The following is a 17,289-nucleotide window of genomic DNA, read 5'->3' on the forward strand; positions in this document are numbered from 1 at the left end:
GAGAATTGAAGTAATAGGCTGTTCTCAACGCTAACATACTGACTACATATTCGTCTACGATATTGTTCCATGAAAAGTGATATTTTCTCGAAAAGCTTTTGAACAACCAAGTGTATTGAATTTATGAATCTCATTCGTTGCTATATAAGACTACTGTCTCTTTTCGCATAATTCTCGCATAATCTGAGATAACGCCCTAAAAGCCATTGGTAACCACGTGTGTAGTTCATTGTTTCTGAGCAAATGAATGATTAAGCATCCAAACCAACACCACCAGCAGGTAGAGAATGATCCTTTCTTCGCCATAGAGTTGTTAAATAACGTGTAAATCTATTCAAATGCTCAGAAACAACGAGCTACACACATGGTTACCAATGGCTTTTAGGGCGAGATCATAAGTTATGCGAGAATTGTTCCATTCTATGGGATTTCCATATTAGGGATCGTTCAAATATTACGTAACGCAACAGGGGGAGGGAGGGGGTCTTACATAGTGTTACGGTCCATACAAAAATTTAAAATTGTCCATACAAAAGCTGTTACGTAGGGGAGGGAGGGGGTCTAAAATTGACATATTTTGCGTTACGTAATATTTGAATGAACCCTTACCTACCTGGGACGGTTAAGAAAATAGAGGCACATTAATTTTATTAGAGTTCAAAGGAGAAGATGAAAACAATCTCCTCAATCTATGCACTTATGTACATCTTATAAAAAGCGCCTGTCGGTATGCAGTTGTGCATACATTCGCAAATTGACTTCACAGCAGTACAGTACGCGCACAGAAATTTCTACTCTGGAGCTTCATCATGGACGAAATCGAGTCATAACAATTTTGCCTAATGTGCTCAATTTGAAGAGTTCGGTAAACATTATACAGATATCCCCTTATCTATGGTGTAATTAAAATACGCGGTTTCCATGTTGGACGGTTTTGAAAATTTCCACGAACTGCGTAGTTGGAGATCCGTAACTTATGGGTGTAGTGAATGAGCTGTGTAAGTGGTTGAAATTCATTGAGAGCACAGTAGTCGAAAGTTTATAGGAGTGTTAGAAAAGCTCTTCGATATGAATAAGGCGGCATCCACTAATTACGTAACGCTTAGAGGGGAGGGAGTTGGCTAGGACAGGACGTGACAGCTCAACTAAGACTGCCCAGTTGTTTTTCGGCCGATATCCTTCACTCAAAATAATCCAAACGTCATTGTTACGTGAAAACATACGTGATTTTTTTCCATCGCACTTTTCACGTAGCTCTTACGTAAATCATAAGTAGCCCAGAATGAACGCATGAACTTTGGAAGTTCGTCCATTCCACCGTCGCTAAACGTAAGAGCTACGTGGATTTTCCGGTAGCCTTTACGAAGTGTTTCAATAGGACCTAGATGGTTTTGCATTAAATTTAATTGTAATAAAGACCAATCTTATTTCTAAAAGGCTTTGAAAGAAAACTAATTCCCAATTGGAAAATTCAAGCAAACTTAAAAGATTGTGATATTTTTATTGTCAATCTGAGCATTTTGAATCCTGGTTCCCCAATTTTGTGAGTTTGGTCTGTCTTGTTGTAGCCTTCGCGTGCTATAATTGATAGAGGTCATAAATCTGATATAAAATATGAAGTAATGCAGGGATTCTTCGGTATTCAAAGCATATTTACCTTGAAATCAATCTTACACAGTGTTTAAAGCAGCAGTGCTTCTGAAGTTCTTCAAAAATCAAGCGGGCGCCATCTTAGGATTTGAGCTCAACACCGAATGTACGTACACTATGCAGATGTCAAAATGAACTCAGGCACCTACGTGAATTCCACGTAAGTGCGATAGGTAACCTCAGTAAACATTACCGAGTCACTATTTGGTGGTTATGAATGGTTTAGTGATCTTTATCTTAGTCAGGTGAAGTGAAGGTAAAATGAATTTGGAATGATCTACGTGATTTTTCACGTAACAATGACGTTTGGATTTTTTTGATTGTTGACGATACAACAGCCAGTGCTACCAGTATTCATTTTAAGAAAATTTTGTGAACAAATTCAAATATCAATGCCCATAATTGGGTGCACGACGTTAGGCATAAATACGTTAGGCATAAGGACGTTAGGCATAAGTACGATAGGCATAAATACGATAGGCATAATGGACGTTTGGCATAATGGTCATTAGGCATAATGGACGATAGGCATAATTTCCAAAATGAAAACTGAAATTGGTAAAAAATGTGAGCTGACTTTTTTGGTAATTGTAGAGGGCTCCAATGATAACAGTGTGTCCTTTGAAATGCGATTGTCTTGCAGTCGTCCCATAGTTGTGAATCCTTTGAGGTCAATTTCTAGGACAACACTTGATTAAATCATTAGCATGTGGTAACTTCTGTTACCATAGAGTCAAGCCATGCTGAAGGTATTTTAGTTCGATTCCAAATAGATCCATGGTCCTTGGCCATGAATAATCGTGCTCATGTATCGTGCACAAATAAGAATGAAAAATTATTACTTTGCCAAAGCAAACTTTTGCTTAATAAGAGATGGTACACAAATTATGTCACTTTAAATTTCGACTTTTTCGATCCCCTCACCCCGTTTGTCACGTTATTTGTATGAATTCTTCGAAAATTTTGTAAGGCTTGTCACTCTTGGCTTGACCCCCTCTTCCCCTTGGAGCATTACATAATTTGTACATGACCCCTAACTGTGGAAGTGCTCCTAGAACACTTAACTAAGAACTTGGGTTGGGGCGTAATGCCAAGAATAAGAACGACACTGTAACTGCTGCTCATCTTTTGAGTTTGGTTGTACACATATTATTGGCAATTTTTTCATCAGAGATTATCCCTTCTTTTTTTTCTATCTTTATTAACGAGATTTTTACCCCTTGGGCTAGTTCATCTTGGGACCAACGGCTATACTTCCCTTCCGAAGGAAGTCGTCACTGAAATTTTTAGTGACTATCTCGGGAATGGGATTCGATCCCAGGTCCTCGGCGTGAGAGGCGTGTGTTCTAACCACTACACCAGGTCCGTCCCTTCTTTAAATTGAAGGCTGTTCTTCATAGTTATACTGTCGCCAAAATTACTGGAGTTAGCGCTGCTAATGTTTTAATCAGCATTTTTTTTTTCTTTTATAATTAAATTGTTCTTTCGAGACATACTCATTCAGTAATTAATGTCATTATTACTCTTAATACTTCCATCATAAATTATCCCTTCTTTGAATCATAGACTCTTCTTTATAATTATACGTTTAATTTAATATCTGGAAGAGAAGGCTGTTTAAAAATCACCTTCTTCCAATAATATGCTGTTTTGTGGATTCTTGCTGTTCTAATTGTTTTTGGAATTGTAGATGTAAATATTTCCATAAAAAAATGCACGTCATGCTAAGTTCTGAATACTATGCTATGTTATATTTGAACTTGACTGATAAATTGACTTTGAAATCAAATTTTACTTTTCAAACTCGACGAATTTCACACATGTTCAAGGTGCTTAAATATGTGGTTGTTCAAAATTGTTTGAAAATATCGAAAATTGTTGGCAAAAGAGGCAAAGGAACTGTTTTCACTACATTAAATTGATGAGCAGACTCGGAGTTGGAATGTAGCGCTCTTCTTGGTGTCACACTACCAGAATATTATTGTTGAAGTTCATAATATGATTTTTTGACTTAACTCTAGATTGTTGTCTTCAAGTTAATCAAGTACCAAAAATTATATGGAAATCTTCTTTAGAATTAACGCAATTATGTAAGAGAAATATAACAAAATATGGCATATACTCACCAAAACGAACATTTCTAGAAATTAATAACACTTGCACATCGCAAACATGAATGCATACTTAATGGAATAGTTGTCAAATTTCAAAACACCGAAAATAGTAATTTATAACTAACCAATTAATTATGGAATGTTCACTTATGAGCTGTTACATCTTAAGAACACCCACCCACCCCCATCAACGTAATGGAATTTGGAAATGGACCCAAACAATTTTCGAAATGACAAGAGTTTTGAATGGCACACACGCAAGTAATTTTATGCCAAACGTCCATTATGCCTAACGTCTTTTATGCCTAACATCCATTATGCCTAATGTCTTTATGCCTAACGTCCATTATGCCTAACATACTTATGCCTAACGTCCTTATGCCAAACGTCTTTATGCCTAATGGGGTATACTCCCCATAATTTGGTTGTTTCTTGCACGCTTCATTCACATAGTGCAATAGAGGATGCTTTATTTTTAAAAATTCAGGTTTTTATTAGAAACCGGCAATACTTGTAGAGAAAATTGACACAATTTCCATTATATTGCTCTCAATTAAGTATATTTAATTGATTTTAGTATTGTAGGAGTTCATGCGGAAAAGTTAACATGGAACATAAATGGATTCGAAACAAAAAGACTTCATGAAAAAATTTCAAACTTTTTATGAAACTTTAATTTATGATCTAGCAACACGGCCGGGCTAGCAACAAAGTGCCCTGTTGAAATCCAACTAAACGATGTAAAAGTAGGCCTTTGCCAAAACGACCAATGAGAAGTGGTCTTTTTTGACAGGCAATTGGTTTCATTTTTGTACTGTGACCTGTCACGTCTTGCCTTAGGGAGTTGGTAGGCTCCAGCGTTACGACTCATACAAAAATTTTAAAATTTCCAATTTAAGCGTTACGTAATAAACGGATGCCGCCTAAAATGAATGATGATGATGAAGGACTGTGGTTGTGTGTGTTAACAAATCGTTCTGCATACGATGGACCTATGCACGGGTTCACTATTTGACGTTTTAGCGGTGCCGTGTTATTTATGTGACCATGGAAACTAGTGAATTCGGCACCACTCAACCGTCAAATTAGTGAACTCGTGCACTGATCCATAGGCTAGGGGAAGTGGTTCACCTAGCATGAATGAGGGATGAACTTATCGCTGAGAAAAAGTAGATTTTGTATGAAATTTGACAAGTATTTGAATGACAGATTCATCCTTGTTCATCCACTTCTCCTAGCCTATTGATGGCCGTGAACGGCATGAGTGAATGGTAGATGAATGAAAGAGAATCCAAATGATAGGTGCGAGAAAGAGAAAGGAGATTATCGCTTGCAGCCTTAGGGCTTGTTCATATATTTCATAACGCTAAAATTGGCCATTTTGGACACCCACCCACCCCATTGTGACGCTTTTCGTATTGATATTTTTCTATTTTTGTACGAACTGTAACATCGCTAAGACAACCACCCACCCCCTCCAGCGTTATGAAATTTTTGAATGGGCCCTTAGTTTAGTGTGGATCTATTTGATTTTGCTGGGAAACGTTTTGTAGCGTGTTTTCCGTTTCAAACCATTACCGAGCAAAATCAAAGGGGGCCGTTGGGCACACTTTTGTTTGCTGCAAGCGCCCTATAGTCCATTTTATAATACGAGACGTATTATATATACGAGACGTTTTTATACGAGTTTTATATACGAGACGTTTTTGAACAGCTGATCGCTTATTTTATGAATGAAATTTTGACAGGAGGCGGTGTCGTAACGTGTGAAAGTAACAGCAATATCATCAGTGTTGCCGTTTCGTAAAATGAACTATTGGCTTGCTGTCGGGAGAAGGATTAGACCTGGGAATATAACCTTCCATTAAAACAAGAATGTCTCTTCCAGCAGGGGTTGTTCATTCAAAGCTTCGAACGCGTAGTGTTAATCGAAGTTCGGTTACTACATGGCGCAGTGCGGTAAACGGTAAGTTATATCTATAGGAGTTAAATGGTAAAATGTACCATTGAAAAGGTATACATAAGCGGAGACAGATTTCTCCGTGGGTAATTGAAAGCAAAATTGTCGGAAAGAGATTTTTCAGTGCGATTCTAGTGAAAAAAATGACCACTAGTTGAAATTGCCGGAGAGAGAGAGTTTTTCGGGCAACTATATATATTTCTTCTTTTTCTTGGCATTACGTCCCCATTGGGACAGAGCATGTTTCTCAGTTTTTTTTTTCTGTGTTGGGTGCAGGGATGAGAAATGTACTGTAGCAAACATTTACCACCTCGACATTCACATTTTTCTACACGACCATCAAAATCCGAAGCAAACTATGACCGTTCAAAACAAAAAAATGTCACGGCTCTTCAAAACTGTAATCTTCTTCTTCGCAACGTTTTTTTCAAATCCGAATGCGAAATGACTCGAGCACAGTGGTGACACGATTTTTCCGGTTTTCGGGGTTTTGCATTTTTGCTCGATAAAGGCAGCATGAAATTGAACTTGTTTATATGTATCGCAACGGAATGATTGTGCTCTTTCTGTTAACGCTAATAGATATCAATTAGTTGAAAACACAAGCGAAATATTAGCGATTGAATTATTTTACATTTTTTCCAATCATTCACCTCGAGATGGCTGCCCGAAAACGGTCATAGTGGAGAGACAAAAACAGTCAAGCAGTGTGTGAACCGTTGGCAGCGCAACACCTGATGGTATTGATGCTGCTTCTGCTTTGTGTTTTGGTTGACTGGCAGAATCGATGAACTGTGGCAAATTGTGATCACAGTTCTCAAGCCTGGTTGGGTGTATAATCACTGCGACCATTTGTTTGACCTATTGTGATACACCACCCATTTTAATGTATAACCGTATTCAAGGTGATAGATTAATATGAATAGTTATCCTCAACTCATGATTTCGGAATTTTCAAAATAGGGAAATAATATGTCGTATAAACCAAACTACTTTGAATGGAGCTAAGGATACGATGATACTCTATGCCAATGGAAGTCAAGAAAATTTCCATTACGAAAAGATCCTGGACCGAGCGGGAATCGGACCCCTTCAATCAAACACCTTCAGCATGGCTTTGCTTAGTAGCCGCCGGCTCTAACCACTCGTCTAAGGAAATCGATATCGTCCCAAAACCCAGGAGTATATGCGACCGGGTGACGATGGTATCGCTTCTTTCTTAATAGATCCTTCGAGAGCAATGTTAAACGAAAGGTTCAAAATCGCATCTCCTTGCTTCATTCCATCAAAGGTTACGAAGGAGCTCGAAATATAATCCGCATCCCGCACACTTGATTTCGATCCACCTAACGTTGCACGAATCAGTCTAATCAGTTTCGTCGGAAAACCATGTTCTATTATTATCTGCAATAACTCATTTCTCTTTACCGAATCGCACACCACCTTGAAATCGATGAACAGATGGTGAGTCTACAAGTTGTATTCCCGGACCTTATTAAGGATTTGTCGCTATTATTGCGTTTGGGCCTTTACAGTTCTTCAACTCCCGCTCGTCAGTCCAGCGACGCGATAGTTGAGCGACATTGCAGCGAATACTCGGATGCACAATATACAAACTCTTGTAGACCTCTAACGGTGTTTGATATATTTGTTTCAACTTAAAACAGTTTCGTAGGTGATTTCATTGAATCTTATCCACACTCTCTATTAACAATCTACAATCCAGTTCCAATAGCAATGATGTCATACAATGGTTTGGTTGTGGATTATCATGTGATATGTGATACATACCCATTATCGAAGTTACCCCAAAACCAAAAATAGACTTTCAATCATATGAAACATCATATAAGTGCATTCAAAATTAATAGTTATGCAATCTTTCAACTGCAACCAATAACTAAGATACCAGTACTTGTTTTAAAAATCCAAAACACAAATCTTTGAAACAAAGTGCAGAAATAATCAAATTTTTTCCTGAAAAAAAAAACTGGCGAAATCTTCTCACAAAGGGCTTTGTTCAAGAACAAACAGCTATTCACATTACAGATCACTTATATGGTTCTTTTGAAGTAAAAATGTGCCCTTTGTATCACCTTGATTAACTATATCTTGAATTGCAACGATTTTACTATAACGACTAACGAATTATTCGTACACTAATGTTATACTCATGTGCCTAATAAGCACGTGTTAAGTTCGCACTCTCTTAAACCTTGTAATCATTTTCCGTCACTAAATTACTGGTTAGAATTGTTCCTCGCCGACACTGTAATATTTCACTAAAAGGGTAACTGTAGTATTTCACTATAAGGATAAGCTTTCTAACTTTAAAGTAACGAACTCAAAGATAGACTTTTATAGACTCACTCATCATCGTTTATTCCTTCGCTTTTTATACATGTGTGTGGCCACTCAGTGAGGATCTCGGTATCTCATATCATCGGGTTACATATCGAAATGGCGTTTTCCCATTCTGGTCGAATCAGACATATCACAAAGTAACCTTGTTTTACGGTACTAATATCAATGATGTGCAGCGACATGAGACAAAATCACAAACAGATAAAATCAATACTATACTACGAAGTTTGTGAAAATCCTGATTATTGCGACTGACATTACTTCGGTAAACCAAGAATTCGTTAGGCTCCCTCCATAAAAAAAAAATCATAGCTTCGCCATTGGTGGAAACCAATGCAAAATGGGTATTTTCGGAACGGACTGGATGAGTAGATGTTTGAAAACGATGTATGACGCCATTTCTCTATCCAAGACAAAGTAAAAGATGGCGACTTTCGGTTTGTGGAAACATACACACAAATTTCTTTGGTAAAAATAAGTAATTTATTGGAAGCTCAATTATGAATATTTGTATGAGAAGACAAACTTTAAACGTTATTTTCTCAGTGCGCATCGTACCTTCGTGCTGTGCGTACACGAATTCTCTCTGCTCTTGGAAGTTTTCTTAAAAACTACCTAAAGCAATAAAACAGTACTTTTCAGTGCTACAAAAACAGTACTTTTCAGTACTATTTTTTCTACTATTGATCCCTTTACGATCCTTGTTTGGACCCGTGCCTTCGATTTTTCGTTGGACCCGTTGGCGAAAGCTAGCGGTGGTAATCCTTCTTGGACACCGTCTTGGGAAAAAACCTTTCGAAGGTCACGTCTTCTTTCGTTTATTAATTAAACATGGTATCAACAACTAACAAAAGGAAGGGTGAATCTCTGAATTCACTACTTCCTTCCAAAAAAGTGGGTTTTAAAACTGTCACTATACGTGGCAAGAATGGAAGAAAGGACGTTTCCCCGGAATGCGAACTTTCTTCCAAGGGTGAAATGAATAATTGTATCGAAATGAGCAATCAGTTCGATGCTCTAGACAAATTTTCCGAACACCAAATCGAAGCAGCCTCTAGCCCAGGCTCTTTGATTCAAGTGAGGAAGCAAAGTGTGCCGCCTATCGTGGTCAGTTGTTCCGAGTTTGGGGGATTTAGGCAGGAGATCTTGAACTCCATTAGGGGAATCAAGGTTTCCTTCCAAATCGCAAAGAAAGGAGACTGTCGCGTTTTGCCGGAAACTCTTAAAGATCGTGAGCTTCTTCTCAAACATCTTGAAGAGAAGAAGCACAAATTTTTCACTTATGACGACAAAACTGAACGTTTGTTCAAAGTTGTCTTGAAAGGTCTCTCAAGTGACTATAAATCACCTGAAGAGATCAAAAATGGAATAAATGATTTACTTGGATTTTCCCCAGTCCAAGTAATCATTATGAAAAAGAGAACCCAATCTGGAATTGTTCGGAAAGGGCTTTCTCAAGAATTTTATTTAGTTCACTTTAACAAAAAAGAACTAAATAATATTGAAGCTTTAGAAAAGCAAAACTTTTGTTTGATGTCCGTGTGACATGGGAACATTTCCAGAAACCTGGAGGAAATTACCAGAACCCCACTCAGTGCCGTCGGTGCCAAAAGTGGGGTCATGGTACAAAAAATTGTCGCATGGATGCTAAATGCATGATTTGCGGAGGTTCTTCTCACGCCAAAGACGTCTGTCCAGTGAAGGAAGATACCACCAAATTCATATGTTGTAATTGCGGGGCTAACCATAAGTCCAATTTTTGGAATTGTCCTTCACGCAAAAAGGTCATTGAGGCTCGTGCCAGGCAGATGAAAGATAATATCCGTTACGATAACGGTCGTTTCCGGAATTTGCCTGGTAGAGTATCGAACAATGCTCATTTTTCAGTTAACGATCGCTTGATCATGAATCATACCCATCAGGAAGATCATAATCATGCTCATTCACAAACTAATTTTATTCCGTCGGGTAGCCGTTCGAATCTTTCTATTTCGAATGTATCTACCCACGGTAAATCCTTTGCCGATATCGTAGCAGGAAACTCGAACTCCTCCCCTGTTCGATCCATGGGTACCCATTCTACTTGTTTCAAATCAAATGGAAAAAACCCTACCGCCACAGGTAACTCCGCTTCTTCGTCTACCGGAAATTCCAATGGGAAATCACATGACATGTCTGCCTCTGATTTTAATTTTCTAACTGAACAATTGAATCTAATGATTGATGCAATGTTCAAAGCCACCACTATGACTGAAGCAGTCCAAGTAGGTGTAAAATTTACAAATAAAATTGTTATTGGATTACGTTTTTCTAATGGATCCAAATAATAATTTAAATATTTTAAATTGGAATGCTCGTTCTCTGAATGGTAAAGAGGACGAGCTGTTTAATTTTCTTACGGTTAATAACGTGTATATAGCAGTTATTACCGAAACGTATTTAAACCTGGATCTAAACTCAAAAGAGATCCTAACTTTTTTGTTTATCGTAATGATCGACTTGATGGGGCATGTGGGGGAAGTTGCAATCATCATTCATAGGCGTATAAACATCAACTGTTTTCATCATTTGAAACTAAAGTTTTTTGAAACTTTAAGTGTTTCTGTTGAAACACAGTTTGGTAAATATACTTTCATAGCTGCCTATTTGCCTTTTCAATGCTCTGGGCAGCAAGTTAATTTGCTCCAAACTGACTTGCGTAAATTGACTCGCAATAAGTCAACATTTTTGTCATTGGTGACTTTAATGCCAAACATCGGTCATGGAATAATTCTCAAAGTAATTCCAACGGCAGAATTTTATTTGATGAGTGCTCTTCAGGATATTTCTCAATTCAATACCCTGATAGCCCCACATGTTTTTCCTCTTCTAGAAATCCATCTACGATTGATTTGGTCTTAACCGACTCTAGTCATCTTTGTAGCCAACTGATTACTCATGCTGATTTTTGATTCTGATCATGTCCCTGTTACATTTCAAATATCCCAAGAAGCGATTCTCAATCCTATCAGCTCCACTTTCAATTATTTACGAGCCGACTGGAATATATATAAAACGTATGTTGACTCCAATCTTGATGTTAACATTTCTTTAGAAACTAAACTTGATATTGACAATGCTCTTGAAACTTTAACAAATTCCATTGTTGAAGCCCGGAGCATTGCAATTCCAAAATGTGAAGTAAAATTTGAATCCGTGATTATAGACGATGATCTTAAACTCTTGATCCGTCTTAAAAACGTGAGGAGAAGGCAATTTCAACGCACTCGCGATCCTGTTATGAAAATTATATGGCAGGATTTTGCAGAAAGAAATCAAGAAACGTTTTGCTCAATTAAGAAACAAAATTTTGAAATAAAATTTCCCAATTGGACCCTGGCTCTAAGCCCTTTTGAAATTATCTAAAATCTTGAAGAAACCTCAGAAGCCAATACCGGCATTGAAAGAGGAAAACAAATTATTACTAACTAATTGCGAAAAAGCTCAAAAACTTGCTATGCAGTTGAAAAGTGCGCACAATTTTAATTTAGGATTACTAGTCCAATTGAAAATGAAGTTACTCAGGAGTTCGAAAATATTCTCAATCAAGAGAACGTTTTCGAAAATGCCTGGGAGACTGATTTGGAAGAAGTGAGAACTATTATTAAAAAATTCAAAAACATGAAAGCTCCTGGCGATGATGGAATTTTCTACATCCTCATCAAGAAACTTCCAGAAAGTAGCTTATCATTTTTAGTTGATATATTTAACAAATGTTTTCAATTAGCATATTTTCCTGACAAATGGAAAAATGCTAAGGTTGTTTCCAATTTTAAAACCAGACAAAAATCCTGCAGAAGCTTCTAGCTATCGTCCAATCAGTTTGCTTTCCTCCATCAGTAAACTTTTTTGAAAAGGTTATTTTGAACAGAATGATGGCCCACATCAACGAAAATTCAATTTTTGCCAATGAACAGTTCGGATTCCGCCATGGACATTCGACCACTCATCAACTTTTACGTGTAACAAATTTGATCCGTTCCAACAAATCTGAAGGCTATTCTACTGGTCTTGCCTCTTCTAGACATAGAAAAAGCATTCGACAGTGTTTGGCATGAAGGTTTGATTGTAAAATTAAAAAAACTTTAATTTTCCAACATACATTGTTAGAAATAATTCAAAGTTATCTGTCAAATCGTACACTTCAGGTTAATTATCAAAACTCCAGATCTGAAAGACTTCCTGTAAGAGCTGGTGTTCCTCAAGGCAGCATTTTGGGACCAATATTATAACATATTTTCAACATCTGACTTACCTGAGTTACCTCAGGGATGTCAAAAATCTTTATTTGCGGATGACACAGGCCTCTCCGCCAAAGGACGAAGCCTGCGTGTCATCTTGTAGTCGATTGCAAAAAAAGTTTGGATATTTTTTTCTTGCATACTTGCAAAAATGGAAGATTTCTCCTAATGCTTCCAAAACTCAACTAATAATATTCCCACATAAACCAAAAGCTCTTTATTTGAAACCTTCAAGTAGACATGTTGTCACGATGAGATGGGTTCCAATAAAATTGGTCAGATGAAGTTAAGTATCTAGGGCTCATGCTAGATAAGAATTTAAACTTTCAAAAATCACATTGAGGGCATTCAAGCCAAATGTTATAAATATGTAAAATGTCTCTATCCCTTATTAATAGAAAATCAAAACTTTGTCTTAAGAACAAGCTGTTTGATATTCAAACAAATTTTCAGGCCAGCCATGTTGTAATGCTGTACCAATATGGACTAGCTGTTGTAATACCAGGAAGAAAGCTCTGCAGAGAATTCAAAATAAAATTTTGAAAATGATTCTGAAGCTTCCTCCCTGGTATAGTACCAATGAGTTACATAGAATATCCAATGTTGAACATTGGAACAAAATGTCAAATACAATCATTAATAATTTCAGGCAAAAATCGTTAACAATCTTCTATTGCCACGATTAATGCGTTATATGTTTTAGGTTAAGTTAGGTTTAAGTAATATTAAAAACGTTTTTTTTCTCTTATAAGCAGGTGAAATCAACTCACCTGTAAAAAAACTGAACTGCTACGGCAAATGAAATGTAATATGTTGTTAACAAAATGTTAATTAAATCTTAAATTTGTTTTACCAAATTAGGATGATAGTGTTGTCAAATAACACAGAACACCTAGATATAAGAAATGAATGTAATGTTTGGAATGATACTAATAAAGAAATTAAAAAAAAAAAATAAAAAAAAATAAAAAAAAAAAAAATAAAATAAAAAAAAAAAAAAACGTTATTTTCTCAATGCCTGCTTTTTCCACATGGGACAGTTATGCTTTTATGGATAGTAGTTGTTAAATTAAAAGAGTATACCCCATTAGGCATAAAGACGTTAGGCATAAGGACGTTAGGCATAAGGATGTTAGGCATAATGGACGTTAGGCATAAAGACATTAGGCATAATGGATGTTAGGCATAATATACGTTAGGCATAATGGACGTTTTGGGCATAAAATAACTTTGCGGGTGTGTCATTTGAAACTCGTCTTATATCGAACAATTTTTCGGGCCCATTTACAAATTCAATTATGCTGATGGGGGTAGGTATCTGTGGTGTGACAGTTCATAAAAAGTGCGATGTTCATAAAAAAAAGCGTTACGAAAGGGTGGATTGATTGACTGGTATTAAATGACTTTTTTCGGTGCTATGAAATGTGACCATTGAACCGAATGACAGATATGGAGGAAAATTGGTTGTCATTTTTGTTGTTATCATTCTAACATCCAGCTCAATTCATTTTTGTAAGTATCGATTTAAATTTGCGATGTGGCAATCAAAGTGTTTATTTGTTTCTAAAGATGTTTATTTTAATGAGTATATGACATTTTTTTGTTATATTTCTCTTACATAATTGAGTTAATTCTAAAGAAGGGAAATCTTCCATATAAATATAAATACTTATAGTGCAAATGAGTACCTTGAAGACAATAATCGAGAGGCAAGTCAAGAATTTATGTTATGATAGGTGACATTATCTTTAGCAATAATTTTCTGGTAGTATGACAACTATCTTCTTGGCGTTACATTGCTACTTCGAGTCTGCTCGTCAATTAAAATGTAGTGAGAACGGTTCCTTTGCTACTTGGTGCAAACAATTTTCGATGATTTTCAATCAATTTCCTCGATATTCGTTGAGTTGGAGAATTTAGATATTTATTTTAATTACAAAAGTCAAGTTCAAATTCAACAGTATCCAGCATTAAACATGACGTGCATTTGGGAGAAAAATGATATTCCCAATGTTCCCATAGAGCTCCAACAACTTATTTGATTACCCAGTGTTACTCATAATCAATCAACAGCAAGTCGAAACGAAAATTTCGGATGGAAATATTTACATCTACAATTCCAAAAACTATTAGAAAAAATAAAAATACAAATAACAACATATATTGGAAGAAGGTAATTCTCAAACAGTCTTTTCCTCCAACCATTTAATTAACCGTATAAGTACTTTATAAAGCCTATGATACAAAGAAGGGAAAATGTATGATGGAATATTAAAAGCAAATAATGACAATTAATGTCTCGAAAGAACAGCTTATTTATAGAAGAAGGGAAATTTTTCTGATTAAGACAATTAGCACACTAACTCCAATAATTTTGTTGACATCAAAAACTATAAAGAACAGCCTTCAATTTAAAGAAGGGATACATCTCTGATGAAAAATTTGCCAGTTATATGTGTAAAACCAAACCCAAGAGATGAGCAACAGATCATGTACAGCGTCGTTCTTATTCTTGACATTTTCATTTGTGCACGAATACACTTCATGGCCAAGAAAGTGAAGAAAACGAAAAGATGCTGGATCGACTAGGAACCGAACTAAGATACCTTCAGCAAGGCTTTGCTCTATGGTTAGAACTCACGCCACTCACGCTGAGGACCTGGGATCAAATCCCAACCCCGAGATAGTCACTTATGACGTGAAAGTCATAGTTGACGACTTCCTTCGGAAGGGAAGTAAAGCCGTTGGTCCCGAGATGAACTAGCCCAGGGCTACAAATCTCGTTAATGAAGATAGGAAAAAAAATATCAAAAAAGTCAATACACTTTTCCAGTAAACGATTTCTATTTTCATTTTGAAAATTATGCCTATCGTCCATTGTGCCTATCGTATTTATGCCTATCGTACTTATGCCTAACGTCGTGCACCCAAATTAAAATTATTTGTATTCGTCGCCATAACTAATGCAATGTCCGTACAATAATCAATTATTATTACTTCAAGATTTCATCTTGTATTGTATAGTCCACCATCTAGGAACGAGCATCGGATTATCTAATTTTAATATTTCCAAAGATACACCATTTAAGTAAGGTACCGTGGGGCAAGTGGGTAATGGAATTCGCATAGTTGAGATTCTTCCAATTGGGTCCTAAAATTTGTAATTAAATCTTGTTTTTATTTAAAAACACGATAAAGCATGTTACTGTAATTACTTTAGCAATTTTTCCCGCTCAAATAATGGCTATATCATGTTTAAACTTTAATTTAAAAATTTGGTCCATAAATAAACCTTGACACTTTTCATCATGTTTGACGTTCGCTTAGTCGACAAAAGCACCACAGGGGTTTTAGCTCGACCACTGGGATTGTTCCTATCTGACATTTCGTAAGGTACACGGAAAACAAAATACACCCAAAATTTGAGTTTAAGCCAAAGGATGTGACAAAATCTAATAAAAAATTTTTTGGGCTCAAACCAACGGAAAACATTAGAAAATTGAGTAAAAATGTGTTTTTGGCCTAAACTTAAGCGTTTGGCACTAAAATTGGGAAAGGAATTTAGGACCCAATTCTAGAGACTTTAAATTGAAACAAATTAAGTTGTGTATATTTTTTAGCTTGACTCCCACCATTTATAAGCAGCATGCTGAAATTGATTTTTATGAAAAATTACAGAAAAAGTTTTTGAAAAATGTCTCCTTACTTTTCACTTGCCCCAAAAGTGGGGCAAGTGAAAAGTTTACCGTTTTGAACAATACATTCAAAACCAAACAGTTATATTCACGATTTCTATTAGCTTTAACACTTGTTAAAGCTTCCCAATGAACAATAACACAAGTAACGTGTAAAAAAAGAAAATGTTATTCTTTTCACTTCAATTTTGTTCTGTTCATTTATGTTAGTTGAAATGATTCGACAACATCATAACTGCAACATTTCCAATGTTAGTTCTTACATTATAGGGCAGCAATGGCATTTGTGCTCTTTAGAATTTCCACCGCTCGTTATTTGTTTTTGAGAAAGTCGGATATGACGTCGGATAACTCTTCGGGAGAAATTAAAAGGAATCCTTCAATAACATATTTAGGGTCTTTTTTTATGTGGATAGACCTATACCCCATTTTTATGTTTTGAACTAGCTTTACATAGACATTCCACGAGATTTCCGTGTGCTCTCTAATATTGCAGCTTTTCAGACAACGTCTTCCTTTTAATTGGTTGTCCGAAGTAGACATATTGATATTGTAATGTTTGGCAACATCTTTCCATGATTTCTAATAGCTTTTAACGCTTGAGTATAGTGTTTCTTGAATTATCAGCACGTTATTTTTATATGATAATTGCGAACCATGTTTACTTATGGCTACTTAAAGAGAAAACACAAATTCAATCTCTAATGATAAACTTTTCACTTGCCCCACCTGATAAGAAAGTTGACGGTGTTTAAATTTAGTTATTTTTAGGTCTACGTCGAATTAATTCTAAAACTTTTTTTTATTGCAGTTTGAAACTGTCACAGAGGACAACTAAGAAGTATTACAGACTATTATTTTCCGCAACTTTTTTCCACTGAAAATATTAAAATAAGATTGTACGCCCCCAACTTGTTACGGAGTAACAGTTGACAGGTTAACAATTTTTCACTCTATTATGCAATAATGGCTGAAAAATCTCAGAAATCTCTTACCTATCGTAATGTTCTCAATGACCTCAAAGGTTTACGCATGAGTTTAAAACGTTAATTCACATATTCAGTAAAATATATCAATTGTTTTCACTTACCCCATTTACCCACTTGCCCCGCGGTACCTTAGATGAAAAAAACGAATTTAGTACTATACCATTTAATTCCACTAGAATTTGTATCATTTGACAGGTACGCGTATTTCGACCTCAACTGTAAGGCCGTCGTCAGTGT

Source organism: Aedes aegypti, chromosome 2 (assembly GCF_002204515.2).
Source record: "Aedes aegypti strain LVP_AGWG chromosome 2, AaegL5.0 Primary Assembly, whole genome shotgun sequence".
In the NCBI taxonomy this organism is placed as follows: Eukaryota; Metazoa; Arthropoda; class Insecta; order Diptera; family Culicidae; genus Aedes; species Aedes aegypti.